Source organism: Podarcis pityusensis (genome assembly GCF_964106645.2).
Source record: "Podarcis pityusensis genome assembly, chromosome: 1".
NCBI lineage: Eukaryota > Metazoa > Chordata > Lepidosauria > Squamata > Lacertidae > Podarcis > Podarcis pityusensis.
This window is the reverse complement of record NC_138028.1, coordinates 131946288-131952205: the sequence shown is the minus strand read 5'-3', so window position 1 is coordinate 131952205 and position 5918 is coordinate 131946288.

Sequence of the window (5918 nt, the reverse complement as noted above, 5' to 3'; positions counted from 1 at the left end):
ATGGCAAGCTGCCTAATTCTCCGACTTGTTCGGTGGTAGTTATGTCTCAAACAATTGTCAAAGGTGAAAGCTTTGTTATCACCTCATTCTCTTGCCAGTGCACAGAGAGTCCATCAATCACCATCAATTACCTGGACTCTATGGCAGACGACATTGTTATTCCTGGTCGGGGAACAGATAGTCCTGGAGTTGTGCTTCCCTGTATACTCTGCCGGGCCCAGGGGTAACCCGAGTAACGTGGTCCAGGTCTGGTCCCTAGTCCAAGGGTTCCACGAGGAGTCAGTCCGACAGGGCCAAGGCAGGACACGAGGCAGGAAACCAGGCGAGGTCAGGCACAGGATCACAGGAGGGTTCTGGCAAACAGCAACGTTGCTCCCACAACCTGGTGCGGAGTCCTGCAGCCTTTTATCTCTGTCGGGGTAACGGCCAGTCCTGATCCCCCAGTGACTCACCTCCCTGTCTCGCCCAAAGGCAAGCACTCCTCCTGCAAGTACTCAGGTCTCTCCTTCTCTCAGACCTCAGTCTCTGCAGCTCAGGAGATGTCGGTGGGTTACTAGACCCAGAGGCCACCTCAGCCTCTCCTGACCCAACTGGTAGTGGAGCAGCTGTAAGTGATTGCCTAGCTGGAGGCAACGAAGTAATCCCCGCATCTGGAGCCAGGGCAGGCTCAGGCCCCTGACTCAGCCCAGCTGGTGCTTGTTGCAGGGGAACCTGTGCAGACTGGGATCTTCAGAATCAGGCCCCAGACTAGGTTCAGCTGCCGCCTGAGGCAAAGGATCCGGTGCGGACTGAGACTCCTTTGGCTCTGAGTCTGAGCCCGAGTCCCAGGCTATCACACCTTCCCACTATCACACTCTTTGATTCTGATATGCATCCAAAGAAATCCTGGAGGCTTCTGGACTAACTGGGTAAATGGAAGAGTGCTGGCAATCCTGCCACTATAATATCACAATATATTAACTAGCAAACTCTTCTGGGAGAATTATGAATCCTAGCAGGCCAAGCCAGCACTGCTGGCTATGGAAGATGAGCTCAGGTCATTCTGTTGCTAGCCAATGGCGCTCACAGTATTCATTCACTTGATGGCAGCCAACTGTGATGGCAGCTACAGAAGTTCGACGCCGCTGCAAATTCCTGTGCCAAGGTAGCATCTGATCTTTAAAAAAATTTGAACTAGTCAGCAGAGTAAGGAATGGAAAGCCTTCACTGCCATGGTGAGAAAGCAGCCAGATGAGATGATGGAGATGGAGGGGGAGACAGGAGGAGACAGGCCTACCCAACTCAAGAGGCAGCATGTCTTGGGGCGGCCTGGGAAGAGATGTAGGAGTCATCAAAACTCACATCTGTGTGCTTTTTTTGGAGAGTTATTCCTAAAAACCCAAAAGCAACAATTATTTATTTCAAATATCTTTATTGTCGTCCATATACCCACGAAACAGTTTCAAAACAATATAATAATAATAATAATAATAATAATAATAATAATAATAATTTATTATTTATACCCCGCCCATCTGGCTGGGTTTCCCCAGCCACTCTGGGTGGCTTCCAACAAAACACTAAAATATAATAACCTATTAAACATTAAAAGCTTCCCTGAACAGGGCTGCCTTCAGATGTCTTCTAAAAGTTTGGTAGTTATTTTTCTCTTTGACATCTGATGGGAGGGCGTTCCACAGGGTGGGCACCACTACCGAGAAGGCCCTCTGCCTGGTTCCCTGTAACTTGGCTTCTTGTAGTGAGGGAACCGCCAGAAGGCCCTCGGCGCTGGACCACAGTGTCCAGGCAGATACAGTTAAAACAACCAAACAACAGGTGAAAGAGACCGGGTAGTCATTTTGTTATGTCTAGAGCATGATGGTCTTTGTTTCTTGTGACGTCCGAAAGAAACTGCCACGGTCACTGTAATCTCATTTGACCTATCCTCCAGAAGGTATTTAATATGGGAGGCTTCAGATGTTCCCCGCAGATTTGCTGGTAAGGGTTTGATCAGTTGATCCCTTGCTTTCTTGTACTGCCCACAATGTAGTAGGATATGCTTCATGCAATCGACGTCCTGGGAACATAAACAAAGCCAATTCTGATAGGGGATGCCTCTCAGTCTACCATTTAGCACTTCTGAAGGAAATACATTTAATCTAGCTTTGGTAAATAAACGCCGGTAGGTGGGTATGGACAAATTCCTAAGATATGAGGCTAACTGAAAGTCGTGCCTGTATTGGATTACAATTACAGTGGTACCTCGGGTTACATACGCTTCAGGTTACAGACTCTGCTAACCCAGAAATATTACCTCAGGTTAAGAACTTTGCTTCAGGATAAGCAGTGGCGTAGCGTGGGTTGTCAGCACCCGGGGCAAGGCAAGTAATTTGCGCCCCCTAACCCGTGGATTTGCGCCCCCTAACCCTAACCCCCAGATGTTGCGCCCGGTGCGGCCGGCCCCCCCTGCACCCCCCACGCTACGCCACTGAGGATAAGAACAGAAATCGTGCTCCAGCGGTGCGGCGGCAGCAGGAGGCCCCATTAGCTAAAGTGGTGCTTCAGGTTAAGAACAGTTTCAGGTTAAGAACGGACCTCCGGAATGAATTAAGTTCTTAACCCGAGGTACCACTGTAATAATAATAATAATAATAATTTTATTATATTTATTTATACCCCGCCTTTTCCCCTGACAGGGACTCAAGGCAGCTTACAGATAAAATAAGAACGGTGATGCTTTTGTCCTGCATTCCCTGTGGGATTGCTTGCCTTTTCTCTTTTGCAACAATCTCTCCTTCACAGCTGCCTGTCTCTTTAAATTCCTCTGCTCACAGACTTGTCTCCCATTAGTCAGGGAGAAGACTCCTTAATATCATCACCCTCAGAAGAGCATTAGGAAGGGGCAGTTACTGTTTAGAAGAAGAAAATAAAGAGAGTAACATTTAAAAGGCGGGGTGGGGGGCAGTAGCATTCAATGCACTCTATCAAAACTAGCAGGGAAGCCTTCTAAAAATAGCATGCTTCACTCCAGAGCCAAGTAGGATGTCAGAAATCACCTTCTGTGTCATCAGTTATGTACACAATACTAATAATATTGTGGTTTTAATTCTGGGGGTGATAAAGCAAACGAAGCGTAAAGGCGCTTTAAGAATCCCAACACTTCTCACTACTTAAAAAGTCCTTTATGTCCTCAAGGCGGCTGTGAACATTAACTAATTACAGTGGGGAGAGGGGTAAAATATGCTGACTTTGGCTGCAATGTTATCTGGACTGCAGACTCCATAAAACAAAACAAAAAAAGCACACGGTTCTGGCAGGAGCTCAGAAACGGCCGTGTTCTGGAACAAGATGATATGCAGCCTGCAGTTAAGAGACACAGGCACACGTTGAAAAGGGACAAGTTATACAAAAAGTGACTTTTTTATTAAAAAAAGAAGCTACGGAAAAGACACAAAGTCTGATTATGGGGCTGATTGAAACCCACTTACTCCCCACTTGAAATATGCTCTGCCAAGTCTGACCATGGCTGGTGGGTGAATGCCTTCAGCTCAGACAGTTCCTTCCCTAATAACATATGGGAGCCCCCCAAGGGCTCAAATGGTGCAAAAGAAGGAATGGTGCCTAAATCTTCCATCCTGCCATTTGAACTAATTGCCTTAACCTGCCAAGAGCTACAAAACATGACCACATCGCTGCTCCCTCTACCATTTCCCTTTAGTGATGTGTTGTATCCATCCCGCATCCTTCATTGCAAAAAACCAGTCTCTCCAAGACAAGTCCCTTCTGTTACTCATGTGGCCACCCCACATAGCTGTCAACTTTTCCCTTTTCTTGCGAGGAATCCTATTCGGAATAAGGGAATTTCCCTTTAAAAAAAGGGAAACGTTGACAGCTATGACCCCACAGCAGCAAGAATATTATTGGCCCAAAAATGGAAGCAAGAAGAACTACCAACATTAGAAGAATGGAGGATGAAATTGATGGACTACGCAGAACTAGATAAGCTAACAGGAAGGATCTGAGACCGGCGAGACCAGAGGTTTACCAAAGACTGGACTAAATTTACTGAGTATCTGAAAAGTATTTGCGATGATCAAATGACGTTTGTAGGACTACAAGAAGTTGTGTGAGGAGTAATTTAAGAAATATTGTAAAAATGGAAAGGAAGAAATGATTTGTTAGAAAATGTAAAGGCAATATTAAGTTAAGAATTGCAGGAGAAATAATTGACGGAATTGATCAGAGTTGCTGAAGGAAGTCCAAATAAGGATATATGTATAATAATTTGTGTGGTATGTCTTAATATTTTTGTATGCTAAAATTAATAAAAAATATTACACACACACACAAAGGGAAACGTTGACAGCTATGACCCCACCCCTTCAGGATCTCACCAGGAGCTAGTCACCTCAGCTGAAGTGAGCATGAACAACTCAATCGTTTTTATGTTTTTTAGAATGAAATTCAGCTATGGGAAGCTGCAAGTTTAAGCAAAGGGTGGTGAAGGGGGCATCTTAACACCCTCCTCACAGTCTTGTTCTGCTCAAATAACCTTCCCCTTCTGCTTCTCTACAGGGTGGTGGGATGCATGTAGCCATATTTGCCCTTGGCTGATGGAAAAGCAACTTGGCTACGATTTTTGGCTGGAAGCGAAAGGGTGAAGCAGCCCCCCCCCCATTCCATTTCTGCACTCAAATTGGGAGCTTCTTGCAGCTTTTCATGGGGAAACACCATCAGAACACAGTTAAAGACATTTGGGCTTTATACGTCCCACGAATGCCTGAGAGCAAGGAAGAAACCAAAATGATACCAAACCTTATCTCAGGCAATGCTCTCCTCACCCTTTAGAAGCCCATCAGATGCGCTAGAGGAGGGCCACCTGCAACCATTTTGGAAGATTTACGCCCACCTGCTCATGATAACGATCCACATTTTCCCCGTTCCAAACAGCGTATTCTACCTTGATAAAGATAAAGGGACCCCTGACCATTAGGTCCAGTCGCGGAAGACTCTGGGGTTGCGGCACTCATCTCGCTTTACTGGCCCAGGGAGCCGGTGTACAGCTTCCGGGTCATGTGGCCAGCATGACTAAGCCTCTTCTGGCAAACCAGAGCAGCGCATGGAAACACCGTTTACCTTCCCACCGGAGCAGTACCTATTTATCTACTTGCACCTTGTGCTTTCGAACTGCTAGGTTGGCAGGAGCAGGGACCGAGCAACAGCAGCTCACCCCGTTGCGGGGATTCGAACCGCCGACCTTCTGATCGGCAGGCCCTAGGCTCTGTGGTTTAACCCACAGCGCCACCCATGTCCCTATTCTACCTTGATACACAAGGCAATTGTTCTGTGGCAGGAAATTACTAGAGAGGTCTCTCATAGGGACGTGTTTCTAGTTATAACAAAGTTGAGAGGACGCGCAAATCAAGAAAGGCCTTGCAGTTCAGCTTGCAGAAATTTGCTAGTGGTTCAGTTCTATTTGACAGAACGCAAGTCAAATGAAATTCCCATTTCATAATGTCAATCCTGCCCAATTTTTGTTTTTTGTTTACATTAGTAGCAGGCCCCTCCAAAGAAGTCCCTAACTGATAGCTTAAGGCCTATTGTGAGTACTTACAGAATAAACTGATTTCCTAGCATCTAGCCCAGTTGGGTGGGTGGGGATCATTTGAAAGAGCTAGAAATTTGTCTGTATTTCCCCATGATAGCTTCTTACAAGAACTGCTACCATTCCAAGGGTATTATGCAGTTGTAATGGGAGGGGAATTGGCCTAATTATAGCAGTATGTTCCCCGTGGAACAACTTGTTCTAAGGTAGGCACTATTCTAAACAAAGCTTAAATAAATGGCATGGATTTCTGCCAAACAGGTAGCAACAACAGGAAACATACAACACATTTCTGGGATTTTAAAAATAAAACATAAAACCAACTACACAATAC